Consider the following 14,132-nt stretch of genomic DNA (forward strand, 5'->3'; position numbering starts at 1 on the left):
ATTTACTTCAGTGTTTTCAACCCTGTTTCCACAGTAGGACAACAGGGTCCCACAATTCTTTATACACTGCTTCAGGAAGGTAAGAAAGATAATGAGAATTTTGTTTTTCTACAGTAAGCTTAACCTTGTACTACAATGATGCAGTGATCCCTCTGTGTTTTATCATGATTAATAGTTCAATTTTAGAAACTCAATATAATTAACACAAGAGATGAGAATTATTTTTTGGTACTTAGTGATCTAAATGAAAGTAAACAAAAGTAGCAATTTATTTATAATAATTGTCTTTAATTTATGTAGTTGCAGCACAACACATCCAACTATGTACAAACACAGGACACAACAGACAGAAACCATAGACCAAGATCAGCAAAGCCAGCACTTCGTCCTATATATATAAGTGTATATATATATAGATATAGATATAGATATAGATATAGATAGGTACCTATATAAACAGGGGTGTTAGCATCTAATAAATACATGCCTGACAGCAGCCCAGCTCATACAGGAACCCGAGGTGCATCTGCCTGCACCTTTTCCTCAATAGGAGGTCAGCCAAAAATCCAAATTTTGTTAGAAATGGTCAAAAGCAAGAGCTTCTTAAACAGAGAAAAACAAATTTCCTGAATAAGACACAATGAGAGGGAGTTTGAAAGTCTGTTTGAAAGGCACTCCTGCATCTTCTCCTTGCACCCCTCCTCAACCTATCAGTTTTCTATCAGTATGGAGGTAACAGGAACATCTGGACACCCTTCCTCCGCACCTCACCCAGAACAGTACTCTGCCAGCAGGAAGCTTGCCGGCAGCCTCCTCCCAGCGCTTCTCAGAGGGCTCTTCTCTTGGCTGTCCTCCTGACTGGCTGCCAGCTCGCTCTTCCTTCCCTTGCTTTTCCCCAGCAAGCACAGCTGAAGCTTTGTCAGGCTCCCTTCTTGTCCGTGAAACAGAGGGAAGCCTTTATTTCTGTTGAGTGTTGTAACTCTGCATAATCTACAGCACCATCACAAATGGTGAACCTTGTGGTGAACTTAAGTCCCACTAGTGTAAATTTTCTAGTCTTGCAGATGTGATCCCCCCAAATAAAATAAAAATAAAATCATACCAGTGTATATCCTTGACATGTTCCTACTCATTTCTAAGTTCAAGAACTGAACATTCATTAGGATATTTTTGTTATTAATTTTAATTCAGAAAAAGAAAAAGGTCAGCTTTCCCTGAACATATATGGGACAAAAGTTAAGTTGTTTTGACTGGAATTAAAGGAAAGGTTATAGATGGGCTAGGAGCCCCAGATGGAAACAACAATTCACACAATTAAAGTTGTGAGCTTCTAAAAATGGAGCCTTATAATTGGAAGTGTTGAATGATACTGAGGACCAAAGGTGTGACTAGCACTGGGAGCATCACGTCCGCTGTTTGCATTTGCACAATCCTGTCAGTTCTCAGCATACCTGCAAACGGGTGAGCAAGGTTCACGTAATGATGCATGTAGGTGTATATGCATGCGTGTGGCAAACACGATGCATTCCCACACAAAACACTGAATCATGGAGTATTTAACTGAAACTACACAATAATAATAGTAATAGCAATAAGACTTAACAAATGCATGGAAACATGGATATTTGGCATGGATGTCTCTCTTTGTAGCTCTAACTTCCCAGGAATAGTTTTGATTAACACTATGACAAGCAACTACTATTTTGGCATATCAAGAAACATTTGGTTAAACATCTGTCTTTGTCAAATATTGACCTGTAGTATAAAGCGATGTAATATACAGACAGATTTCATTTTATGCATCAGATAATATCCTCTTGCTTTCTTCCCCCTGTCTTTCTGTCTTTTCTCCTGTCAACCTGTCAGCTGGAATGTCAGTTTCAAGGATGATGTTCCTATTAAATCCTGCTAATACAATGCCAAAGTCACATTCCATTGACAAAATACATGTTCTGCACATACATTTAGTTATATCCCTCAGGTCACTGACCTTGGACAGCTGATTGACACAGACCTTGCTGGATGAGCATCTGGCATCCTGGTTGAGGTGTCGCGTCAGGAACTGTTAGCGTTGAACCACAGTGTTAACATAGGCGCCGTGGCAGGCATACTTCACAGCAAATAATGCGATGGCATTTGTTCTGTAATTAAAGATGATGTTAAACAGAATCAGATAGGGCAAGTGGTATTTTCCAAGTTGTTCTCTTTTATGGAAGGTTTGTTTAAGACCTCTTGGCCAAATATTTCTAAACTATGTGACACCAGCGAAGCTTCTGGGAACAAACATTCTGACCTGGAAGGAAGCACACATATTAAAACTAGCATGCAAATAATTTTATTAGAATTCTAGTGGATAGAAGATCAGAATTTTTGTTCATTTGGTAAATATACTACCTTGCAAAGTAATGTGATTCTTGATTAAAAAAAAAAATAAAAAATAAATGAAAATTCTACAAACTTGAAATTTTGAAATTTAGAGATAGTGAAGGACTATGTTTTAGTAATGTCAAAGTTTTAGCAAAGATGGTATAAATTATATAGCATTCATGAATGTATGATGAATACAAACTTTTATATAAATTTAATATTAAAATTACTTCTGAAAAATAATTCTGCACATCAAATTATATGGAAGATTTAACAAAAGATCTCTATTGTGATATTTTGAACAGCATAATAAGATGTATTGTGTAATATAGTGAAAAACATATGTAAACATGAACATGTAAGATTGGTGGGCTCCCACAAAAAAAAAAAAAAAAAAATCTAGCAAAATGTTTCATCTTAGCAAAAGTGAGCACAACTCAAACACGTGAATGAAATCTAAAGTGATTTTTCAAGTGGATCTATTGCATCCATATTATTTTTTTATTTTTTAGAAGCTTACATCTTAGGTTTTTATATCTAAGTAAGAGATGCCTTTCAGATTGGAGATCTGTATGTGCTTGGAGAATCTGCTCATTTCTCTATTTTTCTGCAACATCCAAGACCTAGAACTAGGCTGGGCATTTTGCTATTTCTTACTAATACAAGCATCAAAATTTAAAAGCTGAACACCAACTACCTTGAAAATTCAAGGTGAATTTGGCAGATGGAATTAAATGATTAATTATGATTAACTTCCTGAATGTAATATCTGAGGTTAGAAGGAGAGTGATTTTTTTTTTCTGCAGTAAACTCTGCTTTAGATGCTAACTATTGAAGCCACTGTTAAATATACTGCTGTTTACATTGTTTCCTTGTACCTATCTACTTGACTTGAGAAGCCATGTGCACAATGTGACGGCTTGTAGCTAAACCTCTCCAATTTTTTATGCCCTGCTAGAGCTGTGAGGTTTCCATCCTCTCTTGTAAATGAGGAAGTGTCTAATTTAGGCTTTTTAACTTGAAACAAATATGAGGTTCCCACTTTGGCTTTAGTTCTCTGTTAATTTCGCTATCATTTTCAAAACAGAATTTTTTAACTGTTGTTGATTAATAGAATTAATTAGTACTCACAGAGCAAACCCTGAGCTGGCCCTTTTTCGTCTTAATTCTATTATGTAACTAATGAACAAGACTGGAATTTTGGTACTTTAATTAAAAATGCTTCTTAATCAATAAACAGAGGTAAGCTAAATAATAGCTTTACAACTCTGATTGCAGATGTGATTGCTAATAATAAACCATCTATTACTTATTTCTGCGGTGTTAGCATATATGGTCTTCAGCTGGTGATAAGCTGACCAATTTCTTACGTTATTAGCATGCAGAGTGAAGCCGTTATATGTTTCTGTTAGTCGAGAGAAATCTAATACTTTAAAAAATCTTCTGGTGTCATTGCTCCACAAATGTGACAGGCAAAAGCTCACTGCTAGTAATGAAATTATATTGCTTTTACCTTTTCCAGCACAGATGAGATGGCTGCCATCTGTAAGAAATTCCCACATGTCCTAATATTCAGCTAAATTTAGAGGTGCCAGCTGGGTCCTGTTCTCAGGGTATAATAACCTTAATATTGTAGAACTGTCTTTGATGGGGTAAAAGGTACTGCATGAGTAATGAATTTTTCATTGCCAGTCTGTAGTGCACAGATGACAATCCTATATTTTAATGTCTGTTGAAATAAGCCTGTTTTTTAGTTTGTATGTTACTCTGCATTACTAACCTACAGTACCCTATTGGTGCTTTCTCTCACTTTTCTAGGCTTCTCATCCCCAGATAAACCTGAACTATCAAAAAGGAGGATGATGCTGAATTTATTTCATGCACAGTATGTGAAATCTAATTTCTTATTATTCCTCAATCAGGATGTGAAGTATTTGTTGGAAATGAGGCAGTCAGTACTCTTTAAAACTGTTCGGTGATTAATACAGCTGTCTCTTTCCTTTGTTCGTTTCCTTCTCCTCCTTTCAGATATGGGGAAGAAAAAAAAAAAAAAAAAAAAGATCATCCTCAGGGAAAAACACTGGTTTGCATTACTGCATGGAGAAAAATAATTCACCAACTCAAAAAAAAAAGCTTGCAAAAGCAAAACCAAAAATGTTTTTGCAAACTTGGTTTTGGAAAACTTTCATAGATCCAAATTATAATTGCTAGAAGCACAATCAAGGAGAAAAGATGCAAACAATGACTCAGCGGTCCTATTTTTGTTTTACCAGCTGAAATGCAATGCTACCTTGAAGTGATAGCTTTGGGTTCATTGTTTTACTTTTTATTTTCAGAACTTAAAACGATGAAAATACTTGGGAGAGTGACTTTTGGTAAAAGGTATTTTGAGCTTTAGACATTCCAGTGTGCTGCCAGGTAAGGGAAACTGTATATCATGGCACTGAGGAAAAATAAAAATTAAAAAAAAAAAAAAAAAAGAGCATATTTACCTTCTTGTAGCAGCTAGTAACAGTGTCTTTGACACTCCAACACCATATGTGGAATATGCAGTTCTTAACATTTTCTTTTAAGTTTATATATCTGTTCACTCACTTGGGATTCATCTAGAACATAGCTTCTATAGCAAGCAGAAAAAGCATGAAAGATTCAACTACTCCTGTAATTATATGCCTGTAAGCACAGATTAATTCATGGTGCTAAAGAAAGAGATTTTGTGCATTACATCTTCCCTGTGTTAAACTATTTTCCATACTTAATAAAATGAGTAGGGATATAGAAAATGATTTTCAAATGTCCAGATACATATGAGGAGGTACATAAAAAATTCTTGTATACTTTGCCATCTATTTTTAATTCATAAATATATTTGTTAAAAGCAGTGTGTATACACACCCCCCCCAAACCCTTCTACACTTCATACAGTAGAGAGAATATAAGTAATGTAATTACATTGACATGAACAGTCAACCATAGGCCAAGTGATAAGATCATTAACACTCAAAAATCAGCCTTTAAAATTGGGTTTGAAATATTTATGTGGTTAAGACATCTCAGTAATCTTAGAGGAAACCAGTTAGACACTTGGGTAGAAAGTGGTCTTGCTAGGCTGCAAATTTGATGAGCAGCTATTACAGCAGCACTAGAAGGCTGTTCTACAGCTATAAATTTGTTACTGGCACTATTATGCCTTCCTCAAGTTCTTGTACTTGGAAATACTTGTACCCAACCTTTAATCTGTGAAAACATCACTATGCTATGCTCTGATAACCACTGGAATTTTTCTGGCCTCCCTGGTTTGCAGGCTTGCACCTATTACATTGGTTGCACATGGTATCAATAGGTCTTGGATTCACTTCAAAATGAATTCTTGCTTCAAAAGATAAGAATAAAGTGAACTAAAACTTAGATGATGTTACTATTACTCTCACTCTTACTCTGTCTCATTTTTCTGAGAGCTTAGCTGCAATCCAGAGAATCAAACTTAAAAACACATAAAATGTTGTGATGTGTATATGGATATGCTCAGGGACAGACAATTTGATTCCATGGCAAATTTACATTTTCTGGTGTAGGACCCAGGAGCCTCAGTCATATATTGGAGGTTGATTTTGCCTCAGGTAGCATACAAAAAAAAAAAATAATAAAAAAATAATTAAAAAAAATATATATATAATTAAAAAAAAAAAAGTTGTCCCCATCACAGTCTGTGAAATACCTTTTGTAAGACAGTATTTGTTGCATTTATCACTAAGAATGTCTACAAGCAGAATTAGATTTCTGAGCAGTCCAAGTAAAAAGCAAGGAGGAGAACATATTAGGGATTTTATACTGATCCTTTTTGTCTTTAGCTAAATATGTGAAGAAGGAAAAGCACACAAACAGTACAGTAGGTTTGAGAGAGAAGTTACGTTTTTTTTTTTAATTTTTGTTTTGTTTGTTTGTTTTCCAGGGAATTTCACTGCCTTCAGCTGAGACTGTTGGAATTATTATAAAACGTCTTCACCAGGGATGCCTTGGTCTGGAAGCAATGGATTTGACCTGTCGCTGCAGTAGGCTTGTTGGCAGTTACCCAGTAAAAAGGCAAGTCTTGGGGAGCACAAGGTAGAAGGGAGGAAAACAGATAAGGTAAGAAAAATGCCAAAACAAAAAATCCAGCTCTGCCCTGTTTTTCTAGTCTGATACTCACTATTATTGTTCAATAAGACATTAAAACCAGGTGTCAAAGTACGGGCAATGTCTCTCTTCACATTCATTCTACATATCTGAAGAGCCCATTTTGCTCTTCCCTCCCTCTCCCCCCCACCCCCCATTTCTTAATCCCCAGCACTTCAAGGTGGGTGATGCACAGTCCTTCCACAGTATGTATGTACATCGGTCGCAGCTCTGGTGTCATTTTTCAAGGTGGGTTTAGGCACACCCTGCTTCTCTCTTTGTCATCTACTGTAGTCAGGCAGAGCCATTTTAAGTTGGTTGCTGTCCTAGCAATTCTGTCTCCAAAACAGAGGATGGCTCAGCTGGCAGTATGCTCACGGGGCACTGTCTTTGTTCTGCTGCTACGCAGCCACCCGGCACTGGGGACAAGAGAGCACGGGTGAGATCAGCCCCGCGTCAGGGCTTGAGACAGCAGTGTGGGAGGCTGCTCAGCACGGATGTTACAGTGAAGCACAGTGAAATGTCAAACACGGTAATTTTGCATGCTTTCTCCCGTCACCTCCCATTGCACTGCTAGGCAAACATTCTTAGTGTCATCTTGAGCAGGGAAAGTTAAAAACAGAAATCACTGGTTACTAGAGAAGAAAAAAGAACCCTTTCTCTCCACTCAGTTGGTGTCTTTTAATTAAAAATGTTTTTAATGAAAGCAGAAGAAAGCAGACATTGTCTGGCTGCCATTGTTCTAGTTGGCAAGGTTGAACAGCTTTAATCCATAATATCTGTAATATCTCATTAATTTAGGATTCATATTTCTTGTTTTTCTCCTTTCTTGCAGTCTCATTAATTACAGTCTCATCTATAGAAGCAAGGAATATTCTCAAATAATGGAAAGGAACATCTTTTTCATAATAATTAAGCAGAGGAATGGGGAGAGAAAGCAAAATTGCCATGCATCGCACATACCAGTAAAGAGGAAATTGTGCTGTTAAAGAGTGTACAGGCTGAGCGGTAATTCATGCAGTCTTCTCTTTCTGATACAACAGCTTCTATGTTTTGTGGTTGGTAAAGGACCTGGAACTTGTTATTTCTGCTTGTCAAAATGGCATGTTAGGAGGATAGAGCTAGTCTTGTTTTATATAGGATTTATGCAACATTAATAATGAAGTTTTAACCTGTCAGCACTTCACAAAATCTATTGTGCTTGGGACTGAACGTGAAATATTTTGGAAGAGAATCTGTGACAATTATAATAACAACCCATCTTGATTATATATCGGGAAACAATTGTTGCATCTATTAAATTCATCACTGTCTTCCTCTGAGCTCCATGCATAAAAACAGCTGTATTTCCATTTCCTTTTGTTAACAAAAGGACTAAGGCACATCATCAGAGAGGACATGCACAGCTGCAGAGACAGTCTATATAATTTCCAAATGCACACAGCAGACATTTTGCGGCGCTTAATTTCTGTGCCAGACTGGCCAGGCCAGCAGCACTGACAGGGTGAGCAATTCCATAAAGGTACCTTGGAGTTAGTCAAGGAAGAAAGAGAGAGCTATTATGGATTGTCTTTCCAGCATCCTTTCTAAGCACTAACTACTGTTGCTGACAAAAGATCATAATCAGATGTTTCAAAGAATTCAGCAACAGATTTTTATATGGTATTTCTCTGTGGAAATTCCTGCATTTTTAGATAATCCTCTGGTACTGATTGTCAAGGATTTGATTGAAACTTGAAATAAGAGTTCATACTCTATCCAATTATACTTGTTCCTTAGTACCAACAGAAATTCTAGTTTGAACTAACTCAAGATTTGATCTTTGTGAGAAAAATATGTTTCTAAACAAAATACTCGTGATTATACTTAGTAGTTTAATTAAATCCAAAAGAAGAGTATCTGCTTGCCAGGATACACTTTGGTTCAATTTCACTAAGCTTTTTACCTCACAGATCTTCTATAAACTTTAAATGTATTTTATTTATTTACTTATTTGAATTTTAGATTTGTCTACACTTAGGCATTTTTACTCCTGTTTTATTACATAGGTAGCAAAAAGATGTTTTTTAAGCTATCTTAGCTGTTTGGTAAATTCTTAAGGGTTTTTATTTGTTTGCTTGTAAAGTAAAGAAATTAGTGTTTTTCTCAATATTATCAATTTTCAGATAAAAAATTTAAAGATGTGTATTTCTTGTTCTAAATTTTTGAAAAAGGTCTTCTATGTAAGATAAGTGAGAAGTACTTAGCTGTCAGGTGTTAAGGTGTTGCTTGTGAAGTATGCTTTTTTGTCTCTCTGTATCTGCTTCAGAATGCCTTGTCCCATTGGCTCATTCCAGACAATTTTGTGAGAGGACTCAAGGACTCTGATATTCAATGCTTTTATATGTTAAAAAATAATTATTCATTACAGGAAAGAAAGTCTAAATATGTCCAGGAGGGTTTAATGTGCCTCGTTCATCTGGAATTTCTGAAGAATTCTTCAAAGTACCCCAAATGAGGAAGAGGTTTATTTTGGAGTTTGCACCTTCTTATACAGAAAGGTGAACTGGCTTAAAAGTACAGACCCCGAGACAACCAGACTTCCTTGGTTTTGATGCTATAATGTGTAATTTTGTTTTTGTTGCTGTTCTTTTGAGCTGAGTTGTAGGGCTGGAAAGGGAAAGGAACACAGAAAAGAAGAGAAGGCGTGTGGACGTTGAAAATATAAGCACAAAAAGCAGAGATGTTTTCCTTTTAATAATCTAAACTCAAATAGCTCAACTTGAAAGTTTCCTATAAAAAGTGATTTCTTGCATACAGAGGAAAACTGTTTGTTCTGTATTTCAAAACTATTACTGTTGTTTTGGATGCACCCAATTAGGCCAAACCCCACTGAATATTCTGATAACATCGCCATAAATTATTTGAATAATTCTTCATGTTGGTTTGGTTTGGACCTGAATTACAATTTTCAGTTTTTCCTGCCAAGGTGAAATTTATCGAGAAATATGAAGGCAAGATTTTGTTTCTGTTTGAAATTTTGAGCAAGAGCAAAAAAGTTGAGAACTAGAGATCAGTTATCTCATGTATTCTCTTTTAGTTTGGTGGACAGGAAAGTCAGAAGTTTTAGTTCAAACCCCTCATCTTTCATGCAGCCATTATTACCACCTTGACCCTAGTCATTCTCCCACTTTTTGCACAATCTTTTCTTTGTAAAGTAAACACAGACACTAAACAGTGTGTTAGAGTATGGTCTGCAGATCAAAATGCATACCCCTTGGAGAGTTCTGAGGAAAAGATATGAGAGAGTGGACTATCACTACACTGTCAAGTCAATTACATGTTAAATGTTAATAGTATAGTTCAAGTGACAATTAAGTGTCTCCAAGCAATCTATTTTTTTTAATGAATTTGCCTTTTAAAACCATAGGATGTACGTTTACATGTCAACTACCGTTTTATTACAGATTTTACAGATTTTTATTCACTATATCATTTTTTTTTTTTTTTTTTTTTGTCTAAGCAAATTCGTAGTCATCAATAAGGAAAGGAAAAGTTCTTCATCCAACATTTAAAGTCTTATTATGAAATTATTATGGCCTGTTGATGAGTCAGTACTTGTGGAAAAATCTTGTGGGTCTCAATCTCCAGTAAGAGACTTTGGGTGATTCATTCCTGGGGTCCAGTGTGAAATTCCTTATGCAACCTCTGAAGCTTTGGTACAAGTACTCATTAATTGTATGAGTACAGATGATGGTACCATCATTGGCATGACTTTGGGGGTTGTCTTTAATGTGTACTTTGGGGGTTATCTTTAATCCGGTCCTACGGAGCAAATTAGCATTTGGGTGCCTCCCTTGGGGAAATGTTGTGATTTAATTTTGTGCAAAATTAAGGCCACAGCATTCTCCTCAAGAAACTGTCTGCTCTTGGCTTGGACTGGCGCACGCTTCGTTGGGTTAGAAACTGGCTGGATAGCCGGGCCCAAAGAGTCGTGGTGAATGGAGCCAAGTCCAGTTGGAGGCCAGTCACTAGTGGCGTCCCCCAGGGCTCGGTGCTGGGGCCGGTCCTCTTTAATATCTTCATCGATGATCTGGACGAGGGCATCGAGTGCACCCTCAGTAAGTTCGCAGATGACACCAAGTTAGGTGCGTGTGTCGATCTGCTCGAGGGTAGGAAAGCTCTGCAGGAGGATCTGGATAGGCTGCACCGATGGGCTGAGGTCAACTGCATGAAGTTTAACAAGGCCAAGTGCCGGGTCCTGCACCTGGGGCGCAATAACCCCAAGCAGAGCTACAGGCTGGGAGAGGAATGGTTGGAAAGCTGCCAGGCAGAGAAGGACCTGGGAGTGATGGTGGACAGTCGGCTGAATATGAGCCAGCAGTGTGCTCAGGTGGCCAAGAAGGCCAACGGCATCCTGGCTTGTATTAGGAACAGTGTGGCCAGCAGGGCTAGGGAGGTGATCGTCCCCCTGTACTCAGCTCTGGTGAGGCCGCACCTCGAGTACTGTGTTCAGTTTTGGGCCCCTCGCTACAAGAAGGACATCGAGGTGCTTGAGCGGGTGCAGAGAAGGGCGACGAAGCTGGTGAGGGGCCTGGAGAACAAGTCCTACGAGGAGCGGCTGAGGGAGCTGGGCTTGTTCAGCCTGGAGAAGAGGAGGCTCAGGGGCGACCTTATCGCTCTTTTTAGGTACCTCAAGGGAGGCTGTAGCGAGGTGGGGGTTGGCCTGTTCTCCCACGTGCCTGGTGACAGGACGAGGGGGAATGGGTTTAAGTTGAGCCAGGGGAGTTTTAGGCTGGATGTTAGGAAGAACTTCTTCACTGAAAGGGTTGTGAGGCATTGGAACAGGCTGCCCAGGGAAGTGGTGGAGTCACCATCCTTGGAAGTCTTCAAAAGACGTTTAGATGTAGAGCTTAGGGATATGGTTTAGTGGAGGGCTGTTAGAGTTAGGTTGGAGGTTGGACTCGATGACCTTGAGGTCTCTTCCAACCTAGAAAATTCTGTGATTCTGTGATTCTGTGAAAATGAATCCAGCTATTGTGTTCAGGGACATTGTAAACTAAGCAAGGTGAGGACAGGTGATCTGGAGATTTACATCAACAGTATCACCTCATCTGAACAGAAATGTTGATGTAGTAAACACATCTGTTGGCTCCAGCATTACGAAGCTAATGGTGTACTTCAGAAAGGGATAGAGGATGAAAGTGTAAGCAGTGGAAGTTAAATCAGGGCTTTGAAAATTCTGTGGGTGTTAACAATCCAAGGTTAATTCTTCCATCCAGTGAAGTACATCTTCTTTAATGAGAAAGTCAGGCTGGCAATATTCTGTCAGCTGGATGTAGGGTATATTTTTAAGATTTGCATCTACAATTAAGCAATATTTGCACTGATTAAAAATGAAACATATTTATGTCTTCAGTTCATCTTTGGCAGCCAATAAAATTAGTTTATGTTTATGTTCAATCCCATCAAATTTGGTATGTCATCAGCATTATAATAGTCTGCCTTGGAGCTTTAAAGATACTTGGAATAACATTTCTTATTTTCAAGTGAAATGAGCTGGTGTTGAGCAAGAACTGTCTTTGGTTCAAATGCTGTGTTTAGCAATAATGTAAATAGGCAGTTTGAACTGCATGAAAACCATTGAGCAAAATTTAAGGGCTGCATGCATAGCTAGTGTCTGTTTCATAGCTGCTTTCTTTTTAATGCTTTGTACGTTTTTATATTCTGCAAATTCTTCATTCAGTTACTTAGTTGATGGTTTACGCTGTATTATTTTTTTTTAGCAGAGCTCTGTCCTTTAGAACCTTTTAGAAGAACCCTAATTTTCCAAATGTGCTTAGTGGAAATGATTTTGTAACCTAAAAACAAGAGAAAGGATGTAAACAGGTAGCATTAGGTTATTTTGGATTAAACCGTATTTTAAGACATCTAAACTACTCTCACTTTCATGGTATTATGAAGGCTTTGGTAAAGTTGATCACATATTTTTTATTATGAAATTATTTCCTTTTAACTTGTACTTGTTAAAAAAGTAGCACACAGTTTGACTGTAAAATTCAATATGGGTCACTCTGCCTTCAAAACAGCACAGATAGGATTTTGATGTAATGAATAATGGTGCAGAACAAGTAAGCTGACCTGAGTAATAAAGAAATGAACCAGCTTCAAGTTTTATTCAATAGAGATTTCCACTGAAACAGCTCCAGCTGTTTCCATGAGAATTTGGAATAAATAAACTACCTTCTGGTGCTGCTGAGCAGCATACAAAGTAAAGATGTCAGTAAGTCAAGACTGGTATTTTAACTTAAGGTTCAAATAGCCAAACTAATGGACAAGTTCCTTTATAATAGGTTGTATCCCCATGTGTGGCACTGGGTGGGAATGACAACTGAAAATGGTTCAGAGAAGCAGAAAATATCACGGATGAGAAAAACTGACCCAAAACACAATGGACCAATTTTGGTATGATTGGTCACGATCAAAAGTAACTTTATGGATTTAAATTATTCCTCAGAACAGTCCCAAAGTTTATTCTGCATGCTTTCACAGACACCTCTGAGGTAAGCTTGTATCCAGCCTTTGTACAGTCTTTGGAAAATGTGCACATATTCATTCTAGAGCTGGGCAATCCTAGGAGCTCCTCTCACAGCAAAATAACAAGAGAAAGGAGAGCAGTGAAGTGAACCAGGAACTCAAGTAGCCTGTGCTGCCTCCGCAAAAGGGCAGGCAGCACACTAGAAGCTCAGGGCTTGATGACCTATGTATGACAAATGATTATCACATCTTCTGTGTGTGATTTGCAGAACACTGTAACAGAGCCAAAAATGCTGCCAAAGTGATGTAAACTGGAAGACATATGCTAAGAATAGAAGAAAGGGATTTCAGAGGTTTTTTTTCCCTGATGCAGCCTTGGTGGCCACATGTTTTGGACTAGCAAATTAGGTTCCAGTATATATAGAGATCTGTTTATTATACAGGGCTCACTGTGGGGTAGTGAATAAAACCCAAGCCATTGCAGTGTGAATTGTTGTCCCTTTCTTAGCACTGTTGCGTGCACACAACCCAAGATAGAGAAGCTGGAAAGTGCCTTCAGATGAGGTGGTGGAAGAGACCATGTACAGCCCAGGTGTTGAGTGCTAAAAATATTTTTTGTCAGAGGAAAAGATGAGCAGAAGGCAGAGGGGAGCAGTGGTGAGGGGAGCAGGCCTCTTGAAGCCTCGCATGAAACTCAGTTTTTATAAAGGGAATCCTCCACCTAAACAAACTGGAAGTTCAACTGGTGTTGCGCGCTCGTTAATGATCAAGCCAATGCGTGCTTTCAAGTTGGCAGGACATTTTTTTTAACATGAGACACAATGTGGTAGCAATGAACTGGTCAGGCTGGCATTGGCTGCTCTTGCTTTCCCATGGCCCGGGGTACCCCGTGCTTCTCTGTACCCCTGGCAGGTCTTTCATTACGGGGTTGCATCTTTCTGTGTCCAGCTGAGGTTTTGCTGCAACCCTACAGGTCATTGTCTGATTTTTGTTTGTGTTTTTTGTTTGTTTGTTTGTTTTTGTTTGTTTTTCCCCAGTCTACATTCTGAAAATAATCTGAGACAACATATATAAACAACTTTCAACATAATTAA

General features: G+C 38.1%; 1 long non-coding RNA gene across 1 annotated transcript; it reads left to right on the forward strand.

Annotated features, from left to right (window-relative positions):
* LOC116490201 lies at window positions 1-8,468 on the forward strand. Its single transcript, XR_004253342.1, has 3 exons — window positions 1-79; window positions 4,186-4,252; window positions 6,320-8,468. It is a non-coding gene; the product is annotated as an uncharacterized LOC116490201 (long non-coding RNA).
* Window positions 8,469-14,132: the final 5,664 nt, after the last annotated feature.

Source organism: Aythya fuligula, chromosome 5 (assembly GCF_009819795.1).
Source record: "Aythya fuligula isolate bAytFul2 chromosome 5, bAytFul2.pri, whole genome shotgun sequence".
Lineage (NCBI taxonomy): Eukaryota > Metazoa > Chordata > Aves > Anseriformes > Anatidae > Aythya > Aythya fuligula.